At 40.9% G+C, this 24,668-nt stretch overlaps 1 long non-coding RNA gene across 1 annotated transcript; it reads right to left on the reverse strand.

Moving 5' to 3' along the window:
* Positions 1 to 162: 162 nt before the first annotated feature.
* On the reverse strand, positions 163 to 24,668 carry LOC108495668. Its single transcript, XR_001874191.1, has 3 exons — positions 24,522 to 24,668; positions 19,320 to 19,388; positions 163 to 234 (listed from the first exon to the last, which is right to left on the reverse strand). It is a non-coding gene; the product is annotated as an uncharacterized LOC108495668 (long non-coding RNA).

The raw sequence follows: 24,668 nt of genomic DNA on the forward strand, positions 1-24,668 counted from the left end.
TGATGTGGACATGTTTTTAAAGATCATATATGTGAATCATTCATTCTCATTGCAGGTCAAAGCAAAATGAATGACAGGAGTCATTTTCTATGAGCAAGTAGGCATAAGTACATTGCAAACCAGTTTCAAAACTTTTTGAACAGCAGTGTCACATACCATTTCCTCAGAGGTCATGAGCTAATGCATTTGCATTCTTCAGTATTGTGAGCATAATGTTTCTGGTTGCCATTGTATCTGTTGGAAATAATGGCTTCTGGTCACCAGCAGTAGATGCAAACAGACTATATCACAGCAACTTTACTAATACATAAACTATTGTATATCCAGATGCTCCTGCCTTATCCGTAAGGAGTAATTGCTTAAGTGTTCCCTTGGAAAAAAGTGCCACAGTCCTGGGAGTGTCAGGGATGTAACATTTACAAATAAATGAATAATTTCATTTCTGTAAGGTTGTAATTTTTCTATTATAATTACAAAATATCATCTTGCTTAAATGCATGTTGCTACCATTGCTAAGGGCTATGTCACAGAGAAATTACGATTAGTCTGCTTTTATTCTGGCCAGTGGAACTCTGTATTTGCACTGCTTCTTCATTAGCAAAACCTCAGTGTACATAGTCCATGGGGAGCTCTTTCATTCATCTTTCCCACTCAAAACCCCTTTCCAGTCTAGTGATTTTCATACAACTTCATTGATGGCAGACTGCAAAATCTACAGGCATTGCCCTCTTCTTAATTTGTCAGGCAAGAGGTTTGCGATGATGTCTCCAGCCAACATTTTCCAGATTTGGTGGGACTACAGGAAGTATCAGTACATTGTTTTACAACTATTTTCAGTGCATCCAATGACAATTATATCTCAAATTCGGATGTTGTTTTCAGAGCTACCAGGAGTCCTCAATCGCAGCTTGAACCATCTTCATAATTAAAAATACAAGTGCTCCAAAATCAATAATCAAACCTGGAGGGATGATGGACTCCTCTGACTGCTCTGCCCACTTACTAAATATGTCTCAGTGGCAGGGCCGTTTCTCAAAGCAATGAGCCTCCAGCTTCAGACACCTGCTCTAATTCAGTACCAGGGCAAAAAAAACCAAGACAATTTTTCCAGGACCATTTCCATTTATTTATTACAACATAAAAGTAAATGAAATACCAAAGAAGAGGTGTATATTCACTAGGGAGGATAGATGCCAAACCCAAAGAGTGGGTGTCTAACACCCACCTAACTGGGGATGGGATATCATGCCACAGGCACTGAAAAGCTGATTGAAGGATTCTTGGGAAATCTCTAGTCCAACTCCCCACCGAGAGTGAGTCTCACTAGCTTTTGCAGTCTTTGAAATCATATCCATTTTCACTGTCCTTCTGCCTACTGACATGCTGCCACCTGTACATTACCCTTCCATTCCTCACTGACTACTTACGTCATTGCTCATGCAAGTAACCATGACTTTAAACAAGCTTACAGCTCCTAAGTGCAATAAACATGGGTAGACAAACTCCTCAGAGCTAACATGGTTCTGCTCAACCTTTATATATCACAGAATCACAGAATATGCTGAGTTGGAAGGAACCCACAAGGATCATCAAGTCCAATCCTTAGCCCTGCACAGGACCATCCTCAAGAGTCACACCATGTGTCTGAGAGTATTGTCCAAGTGCTTCTTGAACTCTGTCAGGCTTGGTGCTGTGACCACTTCCTTGGGGAGCCTGTTCCAGTGCCCAGCTACCCTCTGAGTGAAGAACCTTTTTCTAATATCCAACCTAAACCTTCCCTGACACAACTTCAGGCCATTCCCTTGGGTCCTGTCACTGGTCATCAGAGAGAAGAGATCAATTTCTGCCCCTCCTCTTCCCCTTATGAAGAAGTTGTAACTGCAGTGAGGTCTGCCCTCAGTCTCCTCTTCTCCAGACTGAATAGGCCAAATGACCTCAGCCACTCCTCATATGGCTTCCCCTCAAGGCCCTTCACCATCTTTGCTGTTCTCCTCTGGACACTCTCTAATAATTTAATGTCTTTCTTATGTTGTGGTGCCCAAAACTGCCACAATATTCAAGGTGAGGCTGCCCCAGTGCAGAGCAGAGCGGGACAATCACCTCCCTTGACCGGCTGGCAATGCTTTGCCTGATGCCCCTCAGGACAAGGTTGGCCCTCCTGGCTGCCAGGGTACTGCTGACTCATATTCACCTTACCATCAACCAGGACCCCCAGGTTCCTTTCCGCGGCACTGCTTTCCAGCATCTCATTCTCTAACCTGTACGAGCCTCCAGGCTTGTCCCATCCCAGGTGCAGAATCCAGTATTTTCTTTCAGTAGGTGATTGCCTAGTCCTCTGATTTGTTGAGGTCTCTCTGTAGAGCCTCCCAGTTTTGTGTTATCTGCAAACTTGCTTCATATCCCTTCCAGTCCTGCATCCAAGTCACTTATGAAGATGCTGAAGAGCACAGGGCCCAAGATGGAGTCCTGTGGAACCCCACTAGTGACAGGTCACCGGTCTGATGTTACCCCATTCACTATTACCCTTTGTGCTTGATCCATGAGGCAACTGCTCACCCACTGCATGATGTGTTTGTGGTGTGCTGTATGACATTCCCCCTGCCCAGAAACCACCAACGCTGGACTGGGGCTCTCCTGTTGCTAGTCATAAGGTTGAGATTCATCTCTATTCTGGACTTTGTACCTTTAAGGTTCAGGGCTGGTTGAGTTTTTGTTATTTTGGTTTTTAATTTCTCTAGAATCACAATTATAAAAAAACTTTTCTAAATATATGAGTGAATAAAAGTTACACTTTCAAGATGTTCTTAGATATGCAGAGGGAAACCTTTAGGAAAAGCACTAGATGCCCACTAATCTTTAAAGTGCACCTAAGGCTGTAACTGAAGTGGCATATCTGTGTCATGGAAAAGTACATGTACATATAATCTTAGTAATACATATATGAAGAAAGCCATGCATGCATGTTATCGCAGATCAGATGTTAACACCGCTTTTTAAAAATATTGATCAAGAAAAATAAAGTTGATATTTAACATGTCATTAATGTATCAAAATATTTTCTGTTAAAGTAACACTAATAATTAACATTAAAAGTTTCTTAAATATAATTATTGTATGCCTTAATCAACTTGATTTTAGCCTCTCTCCCCTTTTTTATTTTTATTCAAGCTCCTGATAGTCAAAGTTTTCTCTGCAAGTGAAAGCTGATGCAAGATGGCACAGGCTACATTATGCCAGGATGTGTCTGACTGTATGATAGTCACATCTACAGGAGCAGCAAACTAGCTCAATCACTGGCATTACTAGTTCAGTTCAGCTGAGGATCTGGCCCCTACTGTGTTTATTATTAGATGGAATGGATGAGAATATATTCATTTTCTGCTGAACTCTTTGATGGCCTTGCTCTTTCTTCCTTTCTTTCCATTTCTCATACCCCATCCAAAATTTGTGCTGCATAAATTCAATGTCCCTCTTGCTTTCTTTCACTTGAATCTCAATTGCAAAGCCAACCAGATTTCATCATGGCTTATATGCTCTTCCACTTGCTATCTGTAATCACAGTAATTGTGAAACTCAAAGCTAAGTCAAGAATTGTTGCCTTTTTATGGCTCCCTCTTTTATATATGTTGTGTTGGAGAGCGGTTGTTACCGCTTTTTTGTCATTATTTCTGGGCTTCACTCCATTAGCTAGTGAACAGGCCTTCTCTCATTGCCTTCCTTCAGTAAATACTGTAACATTCAACTTCCTTTCAGGCTTGTGCTTTTAAAGAAAATCTTTGTACAATTAAAGATATGAAATTGCTAAATACAAGGCTGCATTCATTGTTCTCCCTTTTTAAAGGTTTAATCACACTTAATGGCTCTCTTGAAAACTTGAATTTTCCATATTGATGGTTTTACCCCACTGAAAGAGTTTACTAATATACTTTTCAAGTGTTTTCTCCTTAAATGAGCTATTCAAGAAGTTTTGTGCAGAATAAGATTGACGAAGGATATATCCAGAAACAATTATGAAAAGTGTCCAGGGCTATCTGTTTATCCATTGGCAGAGTTCAAGAAGCAGCCAGAAATAGAAGAGAGGCTTTGGAGGAAACATCTTGAAATATCTCGTGTTCCTCCTTTTGGGCCAGTTTCAGAGCAACTGTTGCTCCATATTGAACCCTTCCAAAATGCAGCCTCTGATTGTCACGGGTGAGGACTGGGCTGAGTACTTATCCCAAAGAGATGGTAAGTTTGGTCCTGCCTGTCTTGTCTTGTTCTAAACCCCAATCACCACTACATTCTCTAAGAGCATCTCTCTGAGGAGCTGGTAGCTGCAGTGCTGCATGCTCAGGGCTGGAGAGATGTTGTTATAAAAAAGGTAAGTGTACACCTTTACTCAGTCCTTGGTAATCAATTTTCTGTCTGTGACTGAGCAGCTGAAAGTATGTAGCCACTCCTAGGAGATACAGATTGGCCACCTGTGCACTGTTTGACTTTGAAGCTTTGCTGTGGCAGTTTATCACATCTAGTAATGAAGCCACAAGCCCTGTGGAAGCTCTAGAAACTTCCAAATACATCAATCCATTTACTCAGAGGCACAAATTCCTTCGGTTTGACCAGTGTTTCTGTCCTGATAGTCAAAGCCATTCAGGGTATTGGACTTTGCTTCCTGAGATACCACATCTCCTTCCACCAACACGACCTCCCATGACATTTGATGGGAACAATCTGGACTGGGAACCAACAGGGGAATTTTGTGAGCTTATGCAACGAAATTCTCTCAGCCCTCTCACAGTTAGACTCCATTATTTGCTTTTATGCTTTCAGACAGTCATTGATCTCAATATATTCAGAAATAAATATTCATTCCTTTGTGGAATACCTGTTTTCCTCAAAAGGCTTCAAACAAACCTGGAGATTCCCAGTTGCACTCACACATGAAACCTTACACAGAACAAGGGCAAACATTACGGGAAATCTTACAAACTACAGGAGAAGTAGGGAGGCAGAGAACAAAATAATCTCTGCTATTTTATTTATATGCTTAAATAATTGGCAGGCACTCAGCTACTTTAGTAATGGGGTCCATATAAGTAGGTAGGTGCAGGTTTAGTGAGATGAAGATTATAAATTAAATGTAGTAGGAGTAATATTTCATCTGTCTGTCTCAGGGCTGATACCATAACGTAAATCCTGAGATACTTTAGATTAGATATATGTGATATGCCAATCTCCACTTAAATATTTTGGAGCTGCTCCCAATAAAGTTAATGGAAGTAGGATCAGCTCTTTATTGCTCCCATGCTATCAGTGAGCCTTCACTCCCATCAAGCAATTCATGTTTTGTATTACACTGATACAAAAGCCTCATTCTGCTCATCTCAAAGTCAGTGGGCTTTGTTTTATTAGTGGGAGCTCTGTTAGGGTATTAGTGCTTTAAATTGAAGCTCCCAGACTCGATTCACACGGCTCAGAGCCACTCAACCTCATTGCAAGTGCTCTGTCCTTACTATAGCGTGTATAAGAGCACTCAGCTCTGAAGTGCTTTTCGGCTGGGGAGACCAAGGGATACAGACAATTTTACGTCATCTTTCTGCTCCCCATACTGCAGTCTCAGGCTTGTCTGGGGCCCTTTCAGGCCCTGCTTGCACAAGGATTATCACCATCTTTGCAGCAGCCCCGTGTTGGGCTGAGTTGAAACCAGCAGGGCATGCAGTACGGAGCAGCTGCACTCACTGGGCGGCAGGACATGCATCAAGGACAGCTCACCACCACCACCAGCACAGCCATTGTACACAGTCATTTAAAATGAAGTTGTTCCGCTTCACTCTTAGGTCACTTGGATTAGCTCAGGTTAGGAATGAGGTTGCCTAGCAGAAGGTCCCTTGGATGAAGACAGAGAACCCAAGGAGCTTACAAGACAGGGCAGAGACTTAAGGCAGGAGTTGTCTGTATGATCACCAGCTGCTAATGGCTCAGTTTATCTAATAGCCCTCTTGCTGTAGATGGAGTTGAATTTTCAGTCCAGGTACGTGAATTACCACCTACCATGAGTGCAGAAGCCTGCCAGTCATATGAACCTCAGTAGCAAATGCTACACATCCCTATATCGTTTCCGGATTTATGACATATATAGTTCAGGAGCAGAGACAGGATTGGGTGGTGTACCTAACTGGTTATTACAAAGCATGAGTTCTGCACTTATGGTGAACCATTCCTGAAAGATTCTTAATTCTTATTCAAAATAATGGCAAACAGCAAATACAAACCAGCATTTAATTGTAAACTGTATGAATGGGAAAAAGGGAAACCCAGGCTGTAGAGGCTTCATTATGTGCCCTGTTCTGCTACATTTACACATCACTTGGTATCTGAAGTAGTTCTGCGTGGTCACTGGCACTGCCACAGAAGTCCCAGCACACCCCGAAGCACACACCCCACTTCCGCTCAAGCCAATCGTGTGCTTTGGGAGAGCAGTCATTTTAAGCACTATGCTGAATCCAGCTGCCAGATTTGCAATGGAGAGGTGAATCAGCACTCAAGGTGAGTGGCAAAACTCAGGTCTATGACCTTTTCCCTCAGAAACAGCTAACTGGCACAACACTTTATCAGGCTTCTTATGAATGCACTAGCACTTTCCGATTCATCTTAGAGGAGGCATCGTCAAACGGTGCCTTGCCTTGTGTTCTGGTTCTGGTTTTCTTGTGAGCCCTACACTGGAAAATACTCAGTCCTTTATCGCCTGAAACCCACTGGGAATGTCACATGAGGACGTCTTTAAAAGCCATGTGATGTTCTTTCAGTTTGTTTTCTTAAATACAGAGTGTCTCCAAAGTTACTGATTAATTTCATGCAGCGCAAGGAGAACTATTGATTTCCCATGTCTGCTTCTGACCCTTTAAGATATAAAAATGCAAATACATTGCTAAAAGAGAATATTTATTTATTCCTTGTACCTGCTAACATGTGACTTCAACACAAAAAGCAGCTTTTGCTGGATTTGTTTTGATAAATGGCATGTTTGGTATTTCACTGAAACAATATGCTAATAATACCCATTCCTGAGCTATTCCTCATATCAAACTCCCCTTTTTCTACTATACGCTCTATGGCTCTCCCACACTGCCAGAGCACACACAGAGTGGTGGACCTGCAACTTTGCTGGCAATGTTTATTTTCAAAAGACAAATATTGTGCCAGTGTTAACTTCAATTAGGAGACTTATTTGACAATCTGACTACTCCATCTGATGCCTCAAGGGCAAATTTCAGCACTTTATGAAAGATGTTGGCCAAAGACTGATCTATATGAATAAAATATAGGGGAGAGAAGTTTTAATGAACATTCAAAAACAAAACTATCAAGAATTAATTGCAAATATTTACATGCAAATAAAGGGTTCGGTTTATATCTGTGAAGGTTGGCGCATTCAGAAAGGAAGCTGCCACTCCATCCTTTAGCTCACCCTGCTGTGCCTCCATATTACAAGCACCTCCAGTGGAATATAATCAATACCATAGGAGGTGCAGCGTGTAGCCTCCACGGGGTGTCGATTCTGCAGCCCCATGGCAAGGCACTCTGCCTGCTGGGTACCAGGCAGGGGGGCTTCACCTCTCCATGTCTCCATGGGTTTGCTCTGGGTTTTACCACTTTTATTCCCATTTAAACATCTGATAAGTTTATTTCGTATTGCAGTTTGATTGCTTAATGGTGCTTTACTTGCAAAACACTTCCAGAGTGTGTAAAAGGCTCCTGTGCTGTTTTGTGAAAAGCTGTTCCCATTGGGCAGAAACTCACCTGCATAAGGCCTCGCACAACTAAGGAGCACAAATGGAGCTACATCTGACCCTCTTACAGCTCTTGTTCAGCTGAAGCTCCAGATGACTTCAGTGGGAGGTTTACCTGAGTGTAGGCTGTGCTATCTGCATCTCCGTGCAGCTACAGGGTCACTGGGAAAAAGATAGTGTCGATCACAAGGAAATATTTTCAAATTTGCTTCTACAGCCCTACTCAGGCACTAACCACCTGGATCCTCGAGCACAGATCTCCCTACTCCACTGGAAATCAGGACTCTGGCATTTGACCCAACTGAGATGTCCTAGCTAGGGGAAAACCACAAAAGTGGAAGAGTTTTATAGTCCAATCTGCAGTCCTGCGTCTGGAAGGAAGGATGGTGTGTTCAGTACAGACTTGGTCTCCACACAGAGGAAAACCTGCATGGGACAGTGGTTGTGAGTGTCTGCAGCTTCTCATCTCACATCCCTTTGAAAGGTATGCTCAGGTCATGCACTGAGGTTCTCTGATATCGCTGGCACCTGGGCAACTCCCCTTCGAAATCCATAGATGTGGATGACACAGGTAGGACCACCAGACTGTTTACCACTGAGAGAATTGCCCCCAAGAGCAGGCAGATAAAACAGAGACAAAGGTGACATTGTAGCACTACCCTGAGTGAAAATGCATTTTTTTACCCTCTTTCTTGCAGTGTCTGATGTGCCACTGCTGAAAAGGTTTTTGTTCTGATGTGGCCACAAAAGCTTGAATACTTTTCTGAACCATTTTGGTAGTAATTGAGAGATGGGAATCATTCTCACGAGAGTTCAGAGCCATGTAAATTATTCAAAAGAGACATAACCTTGCTACATAAGTCTTAATTATCATCTCTAGTACTTTATAGGAAAGATACCACCCCTTTTAGATCCTTTAAGGTCAAGTAAATACCGTGGGCCTGATCCTTAGATGATGAGACCCTGCACGTTGGCTCCCAGGCAGTTCCTATTTGTATTTGACTCTTCACCCGCCCTTATTTCACAGCCAAGTACACAAGCAGTTCTTTCTATAGATTTTAATTCAAAAGTCTCTCAAACTACAGTAGCTGGGAATGTTCTTTTGGAATGAATTTGTGGGGAAAAAATATGCCTTTTATAAAATCAGGATTTCTTTTCTGGGAAAATTTCAATGTTGCCAGAAATTTCTGATCTTCCATTAGGAAAAAGCAGACTGATGGCTACATGGCTGCTTGGCTGGAAGGCCCCTGTCGATTTTGTTGTCGTCTGCAGGGAGAGAGCAAAATTGACAATAGTCTTCCAGGCAGGCAGCTGGGGAGATGCAGCAGGTCTGGAAGAGGGAGGAGGGGAGGTTGAGTGCCCTGGCGCTCTGCCGGCCCTGCAGCCCAGCTGCCTCCCCAGCAGCCAGGCTAGGGGGAAGGCGAGGAGAAGGAGGAGGAGGAGGAGAGGCAGGCATGGGGTGGCCAGCCTGCAGCAGCCTGCCGACAAGGCTCCTGCCGCTCTCCCTTTTTGCCAGGCAGCTGGCAAGCCCCAAGAAACTCCAGTTTGCATCCCCTAGAAGAGATTTTTGTTTTTTCTGGAGAGCATTTACTGGGGGGAGGGAGGGGGGGGAAGTTTTAAAGCAAAATTAAAAATCTCCCAGTTTGAGGGGACAATGGAGAGGGATAATTTCAAAATGACCGTTTTGTCATGAGAAGGTATTTCTGTGTTTGAGCCGGCTGTCTTACACCTGGTACTATATCAGTAAGGAAAAAATTCTATTCTTTTTTTCCATAATCCATGTATTAGTAAGAAGTACAGTGCAGGAAATAAATGCACCTGTGTGGCCAGCAAAAGAACAACATTAGTCACATTTTGGGTAAGTCACAGAACAAGGATAAATATCTCCTTTTGTGCCCAAAGTAGCTGGTGGTACCAGTGATCCCGTGTCAAGCAGCAGCACCGCCTTTGCTGACAAAGTCATACCCCGAAGTCCCCACCAACTCTGCGCCTTTGCCCACAGTTAAGCAATAACCAGAGAAACAAATTTTGATCAAATCTTGGAAAACCAAAAAGTAAGCATGAATGCATTGTCAAGTTCAGTCTAATGCAATTTGAAATGGCTGGCTAATAAATTGTAAAATTCAAGGATTTTTATGGAACTGGTCATAGACCTTTAAGTGCAAGGCAGTGAGTGTGTCTTGCTATAATACAGACCATAAACTAGAAGCTGAGTTCATTGCAGGCTGTTTTGCGGGCTGTGAAGCGCCTGCCATTGTGTATTTGTGTGTATTTCTCTACCTCTCTGAATGCGTTCAAGTTATCCCCTGTTTATTCCACACTGACGAACAGCAGTAGAAACTGTAACTATAATGCCAGGAGGAAGGCAGATATTCACTTCCCGACTCTAAAAAGTATTTAACCTCAGTAATGGGGGGGGGATCCTTTAAGATCTCACACACAAACACACACAAAAGCATTCTCGCTGTTACAGGACTCATTACTCTTATGATCCTAAGCAGATTTTAGTAAAAAAGAAAGACCAAGAGTCATTAAATCTTTGAATAATAATGTTAATAATGTTCAGTAAATCAGATAGAGAAAATATTTCAACAAGCACCTTGAAATAAAATAATAAAAAAGAGAAATTAAATTATAGTTCTCTACATTCCAATAATCCATCCCTGATTATCCTATAGATACTGTGCAGTGCATGACATCAGTATTGATGAAACACCAAAAGGTGATGGTATCGGCACAGAGCAACATCAGTACAGCAGAAGAGCAAATATGACTTTACTTATATGCTCTCTATTATTATTTTATAGTGTAGGCTTTTTGGATAATTTATTAATACTAACAAAGAAGAATGATTTGGAGGCTACATATTTTTTTTGTTTCTTGGGAGTTATTTTATTTGATAATGACATTAAATATTAGAAACTATAACAGCTGGTGTGTTTATCCTTACTTGAGTGTATTAACCTCTTTAGCCCTTTTTTCCAGAAGAAGGATTCAGTATTACAGATTTGACTGTCAGCTGCAGTGCCTGGCGGCCCGTTGGATTGGCACTCTGACAGAATCGAAAGTCCAGTGCTGCAAGTAAACATGGATGACATTGCAGATAGATAGACTGGCTGACTTGAGGCACCTGCAGCTGTTTGCACCAGAATAAAAGCAAAGGTTGTGGTCACTGGAGTGGAAAAACACTGAATTTACCTCTAGTTATTTTGCCTGGGAATTTCCCCCCCCTTTTTTTTTTTTCCTGGTTGTACATTTTGGAACCTTTCCACTAAAAGCATATTAGGCTGAAATACCTAAGTGAAAAAATCCACCAGACAGTTTTATAACCTATTTCCCCCCCTCACTTTTTTTTTTCCTCTCAAATTCATTGAACAGTTTAGCCGACCAGCTTCTGCTTGGTAAAACTAGCTCCCTACCAGTGCAAATACTGGATTGCAGGGAAGGATATGAACAGTGAATAGCCAGAAACAATTCTCAGCAGCTGATTTTTCAAATGTTGGATAGTCAGAACATTTCTCAGCAGCTAATTTTTTATTTTTTTTTAAACACAGAACGTACAAGGACTGCCACAAGTGACAGAACAACAGCAACCCAAGCCATTTTGTTCAGTAAAAAAACTCTTGATCTCTTAAGCATTCCTGCTCCCCAGGACAGGTCCTCAAAGTCTTTGGAAACATGGAAGACAGCACAGGAACTTAGTAGCAGCTCTCACTGGTATGCAGTGTTAGATCAGCACAGCAAACTCAGAACCGGAATATTCATTTCTGGAGCACGGAGGATCTCGGCGTGCTTTACAAACAGCATTTAATTGCCATAATCCCCAGTAAAAGTATTATATCTAGTTCACCAGTAGATAAACTGACGCACAGAGAGCTTAGGGGACTTGCCCAAGGTCACACTCAGAGCCAGTGGAGAGCCGGTGACAAAGACGTGACTCCAGGCAGACGGGAGTGATGCCATGCCTGCCTGGCCCGGCCCCGGCGGTGCAGCCTCTCTCTCTGGAGCGAAGATCAGCAGCTGGACTGACAAACGAGTGGGAGAGGGGAGGGTAGGTAGGTATGACAGAAATGAGGTGTTTGATGGCTGGGCTTTTCCCCTATGCCACCTGCATCCCTTTATAACATCAGATCATTTACATTTTTAAAGAAAGTGTATTCTTTTTCATCATGGGCCACTGGTGAGCCTAACGCTATCTTTTGTGTGGCACCCCTGCTAACAGAGGTGGCGGAGTATCAATCACAGCTTTCCCTGGGGTCATACCTTACTATGCTGGCTCTTGATCAGAAGGAAGCAGATGGTTATTTACAAACAAAATAATCAAGACCACAAGAAGGTTGTGGTTTTTTTTCCTCCAAACCCTCCTACAGTTGAGGCCAAAATAAGGTAAAGTTGCTTGTGTCCCCTCCTGCCAGCTTTCAAGGACACTGGCTGTCCTAGCAGCACCTTTAAATGCATTATCAGTTAAATTTGCCAAAGAAATGTGCGGCACCTGACAGAGTAGAGTTGCCTTAGATTATTCAGTGGCTTCATGAGGATCTGGCACTTAAACCACAATGTGAATTACTGCTAGATTATTGTGCAGGAACACTGTTATCTGCCATACACTACATGTTTGCAATCAGTTCTTTATAAGCAACGTACAGGCTGCCTTTGAATCTTTTTCAGTAGTCATGGTCACCCTCCTTCTTTATTTAGTGTTAAGTGTTATTCATTTAGCAGTAAAAAATGAACAAAAGGGAAGAAAGCAGGTGCTTTAAGTTTACTCTACAGCCAGCTGTCAGGAAGACACACTTTACTTATTTATTTATTTTTTGTGCACAGAAAGGAGATTTATTGAAAGTGTTGGGGGAAAAATATGAAGCATATGTTCAATCAGTCTTTTCTGTAATCGATAAGGTTACTGAAGCAGAAAAAACTATAATGAGTTGTAACAGAATTTGAATTCCCATTTACTTCCTTTTATATGTATTCAGGCAGAAAATCTTCATGGAAAGCGAAAGGTGGGAAGCAAGGCCTGGCTATGACTCTTGGGTTGGGTTTGTTTTGAATTTACCAGGTAGTATTTGCCCAACTGCTTGCTGAGTGACAGGGGCAGGGATGAGCCTCTACACAGGCAGGATAAGTTACAGTCATCAAGGTGCAATTTCCCTGCATTTCAGATGGAGAAACCCCCTGGTGAACCACTCCTGATCTTCTTTTCAGAAGATGCTCAGCCACACTTGTGCATCCACCTGGGCTGACTGCAAATTTTTTACCCCTCTAAGTATTCAGCATTTCCAGCCAAGGGTCTAAGTGTCCCCAGCTCAAATGTAAAGGAAAGCAAAGCCCAGCATATGCACTAACGATGTAATTCCAAAGGCGTCTGGAGCAGATTTGACCATAAAGCCCAAGAACTTTCAAAATCTCCCCTCCTTCCAAACACATGTTTAAAGTTTTTTAAAAACATTGCCAAAGCGTGTGAAAATGGGACGCAGAAGGTGCTGGGCCACCTCGATGCCAGTGACTCCATTTTGCAGAGTGGTGAAGCCCACAACTTTGTCAGATTTCTGCTATTTTCTATTTACATGGGAGCATCAGGAGCTTCATGACAATGGGTGTGTGGCCTGTAGGTTCCTGTGCTGCAGGTGGGAATGGAACCTGCAGGCAGTCGTATGAACATTGCCTGATCCATGATCCTGAGACCTACATCTCAAAATTTTGCTGAAGGATGGACATCACAATTTTTAGTAACAAAATCTTGTCCTCACATCAAGGAATATTTTTCAGGATCTGTGGATATAAGGCACACACTACTTAAAATTGTTTTGGTCCCAGATAATTTGCTTCAGGACTCACACAAAATGATATCATTTTCTCAGTTTGCTCTCAGTTTATCCTGCCCATATATTTTTTATGTGCTCTTCCTTACTTATGTGCTTGGATGTTCCTGTAGCTTCCTAGAATACTCATCTTTACTCAGTGTTCGTATTTTTGGGTTTTTTTCCAAATGTTCATCAAAAGGTTATGAGTTTTTATTTTAAAATGTCATAGTACTTCATGGGCTTGTAGCTCATGTGTTTCCTAGTCAGCTTGACATTCTGCTAGCTCTTTGGTTCCATGATTCTCCAGTCCCACTGAGAAACTGCAGAACACATTTTATATATAAGAATATGTTATATATGTATGATCGAGAATGGATGCTCTGATCTCAGCTTACAGTGCATCTTGGGAAACATAGGCAGAAACCTGGCCCACATAAAAAAATAAGAAATTAAGGTATCTGAAATACAATTTCTAGCAGCCAACATGGTGGCTTTTAAAATATGGGCTCCTGATAATTATTGGACTAAAACTAAAAACCTTTCTCTTGTATTTTTGCATATATTTAAAGAGAAAATGTGAAAAATTCCACAGTAGATAATTTTCATGAAGCATAAAAACCAATTGGTCATCCAAAACAATGTATATGGAAACTTTGTAAGCAGCTCTAGACATTGTTCAATCCTTTCCATTATTTGAATGCTTCTGAGGTGTACTATCTCCCTCAGCCCCTCAGCCCTTGGTAATGGGAACTTAGAATTAAATCTAGGTGGTCAAGTCAAAGTCAGACTGAAGAAAACTTTCTCCAAACCGCTCTAATCCTTCCCCGTTTCTCTTCTTGGTCCTTTTTTTCTTTTTTTCTTTCCTTTTTACTTATTCTTCTACTACTTTTTATCTTCTTTTCCTTTTTTTTTTCTTTTTTTTAATCCAGACAATCATAGGATTGAGACAGGGAAAATACAGCACCTTGCCAAAATCACATAAATTTTAATGGCTTTCCTGTTCACTTAACCCCACATCAACAGTGTGACCTTGCTAGTCTGAACCATGAACCATCAGGGTGTGGAGGCCAAGAGCAGGGTGGATCTGGCCTTGCTCCAGTGTCTGTTGCAGAAAGGAAACTGTGGGGCATTTTGTGGAATACTTTTGAAAACACACTGTGTCTTTTTCAAGACACTTGTGCCCTAATTACGTGGAAGCTTGCAATGGTAACCAGTCAGCACCCATCCCCAACAAGACTAACACGCAATTAACACGTGGGCAGTGAATGTTCCCCAAACTCTACCTAATCATCTATGTTTCTTCAGCATACCCCAAATTCTTAGAAGTCTTTCGTTTCCAGGATATTTACACACCCAAAAGTCCTTAAGGCCTTTGTTCTCCAAGAAAGGCAATTCTAATTGTTGTTAGCAGGAAGGAAAATTAGGAATGGAGAGAGACTTAAGGAACGATTTTTTTAAAGCATCACAAGCATGTACAGACACATATCATTAGTCCAGAAAGGACAAAAGCAATGATCTTCTCTGACCTCTTGTACAACGCGGGCCACTTAACTTCGCCAAATCAGTGCATTTTAAGTAGAGCAAATCTTTCAGAAAAACATTCCATCTTAATTTTAAAATTTCCACTGGTGTAGAAAGTGCCACAACCCTTGGCAATTTGTTCCAAAGGTTAATTGCACTCCCTGAGAAAAATGTGCACCTGATTTTCAATCTGAATTTGTCCCTATAAAACTTCCAGCCTTCAGAGCCTGCTGTTTAACAGACTGAAGAGGCTTCATTTTAAAAGTTACATTCCCCATGGAGGCAATTAGTGTGGGATTATCTCACTTAACTTTAACCACGCAAAAATGAAGCATCTTGTCTTACCCAAGACAAGATTCTTCTGGGGATTCTTCTGTAACCAATTGAGAGAAACAGGCACTACCCGAAGGAATTTCATTGCAGCTATCTCTGTACGGTATTAGTTGCCCACTAGAGATATCTGATTTCTGCGCTGACTGAATAAGGGGTACAAAGCAGTGAGTTTAAACCCTAGTCCTGTCTTTCACATGCGGAAATTTGGGCAAAACAAATCTCATAATTTTGGGACCAGCTCACCTCATTAGTCCTCTCTTTTCTGGAGGAAACATTGAATTCATTGAGCTCTTAATGATAAATCGTCTCTTCCAGTTCCTTGCATGCTCCTGGTAGTCTTCTCTCAGCTCCTCAGCTTATCAACATTTCCCTTGAGCTGGGATTCAGAACGGGACCCCATCCTCCCATAAGGGTGATGGTGGTGCCAATATTAGTAGTAGTATAAACCCATCCTGCTCAGACCTGATATTCGCTGCTGCACATTCAATTACGACCCCTTTTAGGTACCACACTGCACTGGAAGTTGTGATTATCCACCTGTAATGAGTTCTCAGTCTTTTTAAAAGTCACATCTACTACGGGAAAGGTCCTGTAAAGCCACCTTTTGCTGTTTCTAGACAGAAAACATCAGATTTTGTCTAAAACTTCTGGCTTGTTCCTTACCAGCAGCACATTCATTTTATTATTGTCTACCCTCCTAGTGTTTGTGTGGTCTGTAAGTATAATCTATACAATCTACAATGACTGCTTTTTTTCTTTTTTTTTTTCTTTTCAAAACATGGTTAGAAATGTTAAACAGCTTTGGATCCAGAACCATTCTCTGCAGGATTCCAGTGGTGACATACATGCTCAGTGAATTTTCCCCATTTACAATTACATATTGAGATGTACCAATTAGCTATTTTTTAATCCATTTGATGTTTGCTACAATGATTTTGAAGCATTCCCTTTTATTAACCAAAATGTCAGGTGGTACCCAGTCAAATGCCTTACAGATATCTAAGTACATTACATCAGTGCCATTACCTTTCTCAACCAAGCTTGTAATCTCATAAAAATGATATCAAGCCAGTTTGACAAGATCTATTTTCCATAAACCCATGTTGAAAGGCATTAATTATATTACCTTCCTTTAATTCCTTATTAATCAAGTCTCATATCAGCTGTTCCAGTATTTTGCCTGGGATCAATGTCAGGTTGACAGGCCTATAATTACTCAAGTCATCCCGTTTAACCTTTATAAATGTTGGCTCTATATAAGCTTTCTTCTAGCCTTCTGGATCCTCCCCAGGGCACCAAGATTTGTTGAAAATCATCATTAATGGTTCAGAGAGCTCCTTCACTAGATCTTTCAAAATCCTCTGTTAGCTTCTGCAGCCTCTGTCACGACCATACATCGTTATTGTTGCAAAAAGGTCTGGAAGGTCTATGAGACACTTATTGCATCTTCCAGTACCCAAACACCTATGCAAGCCTGGCTGGCAGCAAGCTGCTTAAAGAAAGGAAAACAGAAATATAAACCCATTTTTTCCCACTCTCTGCCCCTGGGCACTTTAAATATCATTTATTAGCATGAAAGCATAGAAATTCACACAAATATTTGTCACATAGCTCTGCCTTGAATGAAACCATCATATGATTCCACCTCAATCTTACAAAAAATGTCAGTCACTTCCAAGGAGTGTCACAAATTGTTCCTGAGAAGCTTGCCTAGTAATGCACCACAAGCCTGGTCTCACAGTCTCTGCAGCATCCCAACCCCTGGTGTGCTGGACCTTTTGCCCTTTGAAGGCACAGTTTTCCCTCTATGCATCCTGGCACAGCTGAGCTCTATTTGGGCTATGGATGTACCCCAGCAATCTGACTAATTCAATTAGTTTGTAAATACACAGTTTTGATGATTTCTACATGAAAGAGGCTGGCACGCGCGCGCACACACACACACACACACACATATATATACATGCATATGTATGTATAAATAAATAGAAAATCCTGTATGAGAGAACAGCAAATATCAGGAAACAAAAAAAATTCACGTGGGCCACTGCTTTTAAGCACGGAAATATTCCAAATACTCAGTTGTAGGATATGTTTCCAAAATGCTGACACATACAAATTGGACACTACAACATTATCAGTAGTGACTATTGCATTATTCTGGTAAGAGAATTGGTGCTTTTGTGTGATTCATATAAAAATACTTAGCAGAAGTGCATACTGTTATAACTTTTTAACATTGTTGTGTAAGTCCCTTTTTTCTACTAAGAATTTGTTCTGTGACTATCCAGGCAGACCATCTTCTGACAGACTGAAGAGCAGGTATTTCTGTGTTCCCATTCACTATGAACTCACAGACTCTGTGTGGCAGGCAGAAGGGGTGTTTTTAATTCTAAGTGTGCATGCCTAATTTAACTTTGCCGGTAATTTAGCTAAGTTGTGCACTGAGATTTTTTGTGAACAAGTAATAAAATGCATGGACAATTTTCCACATAAACATTTTCTGAGTTACTTGCATACTATCTGAATTCTCTACATGTTCATTCTGACAGATGAAGCCCCCAAAGTTTTCGTTTCTGTCAGTTTTGGTATTTTCTTCAGGGATCCTTGAGATTAGTTAATGAATTAATTATTTTCTAAATTGCCCTGTGCCAATACAGCTTGTAGTCAGGAAGCATGAAGGGAGGGTTCTTTGAAAAGCTGGCTGAAATAAGCATAGCCAGTTAATGCGTGAGAGTGTATATACACAAACTCATACATACACAAACATATACATACACAAATGTAGAGATATGTAGATCTATAAATATATATGCATGCATGTGTGTGCACATGCAGAATGTCAGTTGCTGGTATTATTTTTGGATAAAGAAAATCACCCCAAATTTAGAAGGGTAAAACTAACAGAAAAATTAACAAATCTTTAAACTAATGAAAATTTTAAAATTAAATCTTACCAGGTGGAACATATTTTGAATTGTAAAGGTGTGTTAAGTGAAAGAGAATGACTCTAAACGTATTGTATTGGTAAAGAAAAAAACAAGGAAACAACAAAATAAAAAAAAGAGATATCTCTTAGCTAGTGTCACAGACCTGGTCACCTCTCTGAAAAAGATGCAGCAGAAAGAATCGTTGCCAAGAAAGGAAACAAAAGTTATTTGATGCATGGGCCTTCTTCTTTCTCCACTGCAGCTTAGTTCACATGAAGAGCAGAAGTGAGTGGATTGATGAATATTCTACATGGGATAAATCTGAGACTCTTAAATAAAGTATTGCAGTAAAATTAAAACCAGAAGCACAAATGTTTTATATACCATATATTGAACTTGTGAAACAGTCATTGTTGGAGAATATTATTGACAAAAATAACCAAGGAGATGACTAAAAAGGCAGCAATGGGAATAATGATGACATGAACTGAATTACCATCAGCAGTTATAAATATTATAAATGAGGGATTTTTTTTTTACTTGGTATCCATATTTGGTGACTTACCTTTTTTCCAGTGCTGTTGTACCATCACTAGAGGCAAAATACCTAACTATGGGCTTGTCAAAATTATTTCCTGTGACATAAATTTCCACTGTTTATCCAGTGCCACACCTCTAAAAGTATACAGTTAGTTCACACATACCTGTTAGCCACACCAAAGTCATGCAGTGATACTTCTCTTATTGAAAGAGCATTGCTAACATGGTTGGGGCAATCAGCTCTGGGCAGCAGCTCTACCTGGGCAGCATTTGGTACCCCGAGCTAAACTAGACAACGTTTCAGTGTTGGCACTTTCTTATTTACAAACTGCATCAGTCACAAATAACAGTTGCCTTTTTGAAAGCTTTGTTTTGGCAATTCACACATGTGGAACAAGGGTCTCAAATCATAAATGTCATACCTTTGTCGCCAGGATTTGAAGAAATCTGCAGGGTTCCTGTTTGGATGCAAATCCCAGTCATCGCACCTCCTGTGATTCACATCAAAAAAACTTGAAAAAGGTTTTGATTTTGCCAGCTGCTGTGAAGGCAAAACTTCCTTTCAACTCTCACCATCCTATTCAGGGAAGACTCTGCTTCTTCTGAACAAGGTCTTGTCTCTCACCCTCTTGCACCCTCATCTTCGAAATCTAACAGGTAAATTGAAAGTTAGTGGCAAGTGTTTATTCCAAGGTGAACAGGCCCCTGCATTGCTTTGCAGTAGCTGTTAGTACTCTGTGACAGACCAACAAAGTTTATCTTTTCCCAAAATTGCCTCAAAATAATGAGATGTGTCAAATTAAACTGCATTTTCCTTTTGTCAAGCATAATCTTTTTTTAATTTCTTTTTTTTTAATTCTGTGTTTAATGTGTATTAGAGCTCGTGGGAAGACCCATGTTGGCAGCCTAGGCAAGTGAAGTTTTCTTCAGCTCCACAAATCCACTATACACAGACTGCTGCCAAAAAGAGTTCATCCATGTGGTCCCATACCTGCCCTCAACATGGTGGGGAGAGCAGGAACTGATGGATCGCCACTGCAGACCAAATCAAGTAAGTCCTTCCCAGCAGCGGAAATAAAAGCAGAGGTCTAGGACCGAGTTCAAGGAGCAAACTCCCACAAGGAGCTGTGCAGGGCATCCTCCCACAGTATCTGGGCACTATCATCTGGCAGGACACCACACAAGTCCCCCTGGGTGCATGTAGAAGGAGCTGGGTGAACTACGGTAGCCTTGATGGGAATTTCAAAGAAACCAGTCCTGGGGATGCTTAGTAAGACATATGGGTCTCCACAAAACACCACCCAACCCCAAAATACCCATCTCTCTGAAGGTTGTATGCCCCTCCTCCCCAAGAAAAAAATGTTAAAGAAAACTTGTTTCCTCCTCTGCTATTTTCCTTCTGTCCTTCAGGCTGGCGCTGCTCAGCCTCCACATTCAAGCAGTATGCGTTTCCTCTAGAGCACATTTAAGGAGTACAGACATGATCATTTAAGTGCACACTTTACTTAGCTATCCTTAAGAACACAAAATAGACCCAGAAAAAAAAGACGGTGTCTGTATGCTCATTAAAACGCTTTCAGCCCAGGGCAAGGATTTGATCAAAAGGATTCCTGCCAATGGAAGGGCATGCTGGAGCCATTGTAAGAAGTTATGTGCGAGCGTCTGTCTTCCTTTCCTTTTCTTTCTTGTGCCCTGTCCCTTCCACTGCCACCTCCAATCTCTTTTCTTCCAGCTGGGGGAACAGAAGAGATTTTACTTCCTTGATGACAATTGTGTCCTTTGAGCAGCCAAAGCAAAAGGCACTTTGAGTTCAAATGAGACTGTGACTTAAACCAATATTAGCCAAGACCAACACATGTTTATTGTAATATAAGTAACCTTCATTCTGATCAGCAGGTTTTCCTCACCCCACTGCAGTTTTACTCATTGCTGCTTTCATTCTTCCAAAATGAATAAATGAAATGGCTGCACATTTTTATTCACAGCAGTGGGTTTCAGAACTTCAAATCAGAGAGGCGTTTTGATTTTAGAAATAAACTCCAGAGGAAACAGTTTCAGCCAGAACTTTCATATATTTTTTTTACCAGTTTAAGGTAACATCAAAACTCACCTTTCCAAAAAAATGAAACCTCACAGCATTCTTTTAATCCAAATTAAATAAAGTGTCATCCCTATGTCCTCTTCCTTCATATTTAGAGGGAAAGAAAACTATCCTGCCCATACTTTAATGGTTTTGTCTGCAAATCCTAAATGCTCTGCTGCTGCAAATTTCAAATGATCTTATACAGCCAAAGTCTCTTTGGTGTCAGCAGCTGCCCAGGTAGCAACACAACCACGAGAACGCTGCTGATCAGAACAATGAATGCCAGATCTACAGATGTCATATCAAGGTAGAAATCTTGATGAGCATTGTAGTGACATTACAAAGTGGATTACACATGCTGTATCTGGGTCAGAGAAGGAGTGATTTCAGTAAGGTCAACAAAGTACTTCTGACCAAACTTATTTTTCAACATTTTGAGAGATACGCTTTTGTTTGTTACTTCATGTTGCATCTAATAACAATACTCTCTCTGTTCTCCTGTATCAGTCTGGAAGCAAAGTTAAAAGGAAGGCAAAATACTCCCATGCCTGGGGTTATGCAATTTCAGAGATGGGTTCCAACTCCCTGCTCTACTTTCCTTCATGATTGGGGGCCCAGCCACTGCTGCCCAGAGAAGCTTTTGAGCTACATGCTCAAAGTGTCTGTCCCTCACTCGCTCTCTGCCTTCATTCTCCACTCAGTGAGAGGATTCTTCCTTTCCAGGTGTGTTGGTGTTTGTCAAAGGAACAAATATAGCAAGATTATACAGTCCCTATGTACTCTAGCCCAGGGATAAAACAAGTACCAAAACATTTATTTTTGGATGTGTGGGTCCCTACATGGCAAAGCTGTCACTGTACAGCACAAAATATACCTCACCTTCAACCATCTTTCCCAGAAATGGACAACAGGACAAAGGCTAATGAACTCTACCTACATGGGAGGCAGGAGATGAAGTTGCCCTATCCAGGGAATGTGACATTTCAAAGATGTGGCTTACAGTACTGTGGGTGGAAGGAAGGGACACTCGTGAGATTTTTTTTGGCTGTACCAACGTCTTTTCTTGTCTTAATTTTGAAATTGAATTTTTTTTTTTTTTTTTACAAAATCTAGTGCAAAATAAATGCAGTTCTTGACATCTGATATCTTGTGTTTCCAGATTCAATAGGCTCCCTGGGATGCTGACAGCTGCAAACAAAATTGGAAAGGCTGACCATCCCCTCCAGCTGTGCTGGGGCTCCCAGTGCCAGCAGCTCTGGAGCACCCACCATGCATGCTGAATCTCCTGACTCCTCGACTCTCCTGCAGAGAAGAGCCTGGATCTTGTGCCTTGCCACTGGAATGGCTTGGGCAGGATGAACTGTGCATAGTAAAGACAGTGCAATGAGGCTGTCAGAGAGCAATACCATTGTGTTGGAAAGAGAGGCTCTACAGGGCAATGCTTGAGCCCCCTTAGTTCTTACCCAAACCACAAACTAGGGATGCAACTTAGGGATGCACTAGGAAGCACATCAGATAATCCAGTGGCTCTCCTTCTGCCATTAAGGGCTTTGAAACTTATTGCAACTTTCAAATCTTGGGAGAAAGCTAGTTTAATGCTTAAGTATTACTCAGTATGAACTCAAATATGTTTACTTTCATATAGGTCCTTTGCACTGCAATAGCCTTCCTAAAACTGCAGAGGCAGATCTTAAACTGAAACATCGATGTCAGTTCTGAACACCTCAAACCTAAAAGGACATATATGTGTATATACATATATATACAGTGAAAAAAGATTTTTCAGTTATCCAACCTAACTATAAACATAATCCAATTGTGTTGTGTCTATTTTTAAAGAAAAAAAAAAAGAGGGCTATTTCTACTCAGTTGAGGAAGTGGAAATCCTACTATCACAAATCTTCACATTTCTGTGAGAGTCAAAAATAGAAATCAGATCTGTAACTGAAAGCTGTAATTATCAAGACTAACCTTTCCTGACTGAGAAATGCAGAATTAAGGAAAAAAAAAAAAGTTAAGAAAAACTATTCAAAAGCTTAAATAATTCAAAGCAAGCAAAACCGCTTCTTTTTCCAGTTTTTATCCTGCATATCAAAAAACCTATGAAATACCGTGGTGGTAGTAAGAAGCCTCTGCTGTATTTATTTCTCCATGATGACAGTATACTTTATTGCAGAGCAGTGGTACATGTGTCAGATACATCTAATTCAACAAGGGTATGATCCAACACCCAAGGAGCACAGCTAAGATTACCCCATTGACTTCTATAAGCATTCCTCCAAGCTGCTCTTGGGGCTGCATTACTTTCCTTAATGGATAATTTTGAGCTCACATCTGTGTTCTGAAACATTACTCTTGGTACATAAAGAATGAGTTTATTTGTTTTTATTATGGTTTATGGTTCATATTCTATCAATATGCCACAATCCAAGGCTTAAGTTTGATGTTAAATAATCAACATATTTAAGGAGAAAAACTAAAGCCACCCCACTATGTTTTAATTAATCTTTACCACATATATAAATAATAAGTACAATTTGTTTCCATTAGGAAGATAAGCTTTCTTCAAAGCAGTTCACTGTTTAAGGCTTTAAATTTTGCCAGCACTTGCACAAGGTTGCAACAAACCTTGACTTATTTACAGAGAGATGTCAAGTGCAGATAAAACCACTTAATGATCCACCAGTTCTTGCTAAACACATTTTCCTTCCATGCCCTTTCTGAAAGCAGGTAGGATAGAACTCTTCTTTAGCATATTCTTAAATTACTTGAAATAAAGGTTTTACAGAACAGTTGAACCAATGGGGCTTATGGCCTCAAAGCACTTAGGATTAAAAATAACAACAAAAAAAGTCCTTGGGCATTTATTTGAAAATAATTATATAGTAACAATAGAAAAAGCAAAACCCAAAATTTTGGTTTGGTTTGGTTTGGTGTCTCATTCAAGACCAGGTATTTTCTGTGACAGAAACTGTCAACTTTCAATTTTTGAACTTCTGTCAGATTTGCGGCAACAACAACAGCAAATAACTGCCCCAAATGCCTCAAGCATTGAGGAGAATATATTCCCATCAACAGAAACATTTGACCTCTGCTTGTCTGAGTGCATTCCAGCTTCTCTATGTTTGTTCATAAGGACTCTGCCTGAGTGGACATCAGCTTGCAGCAAGGGCTGACTTAGTAAAACCAATATGTTGCCATAGGGACCCTGATGTATTTATCAGAATTTCCTCTTCCCTTGTGTTCAGCTGTTCCTTGCATGGGATAAGACTGGCTTTAAAAAAAAATCAACAAGAACAAAACCAAACCAAACCAACCAACCAACCAACCAACCAAAAAAAAAAACCCAAAAAAAACCCGCACAAACCAAACTAAACAAAAAATCCCCAAAAAACCTCTAACAAAACAAACAAAAAGCACCAAAAGCCAAACAAGAAAAAAAACAAACAAAACACAAAACCCCCCCTCCAGTGTTCATTTCTTCTTATCATTGCATTTGATGCAGGTCTCAGGCAACCTGGCAGTATTTCTTTGTGCTCACCTTAGAAACGTGCACCTACAGGTTGTCTTCTGGGCCGTGTTGCAAGCCCTTGGAAGTCAATGGAAAGTGTCTGTGTGCCTCTGTTGAGGACAGTACTGCTGCACAGTAAGCAAGAGAGGAGTCTCCTTCCACCTCATTCATTTCTTT

This window comes from Lepidothrix coronata, unplaced genomic scaffold, assembly GCF_001604755.1.
Source record: "Lepidothrix coronata isolate B3197 unplaced genomic scaffold, Lepidothrix_coronata-1.0 Scaffold33, whole genome shotgun sequence".
Taxonomy (NCBI): domain Eukaryota; kingdom Metazoa; phylum Chordata; class Aves; order Passeriformes; family Pipridae; genus Lepidothrix; species Lepidothrix coronata.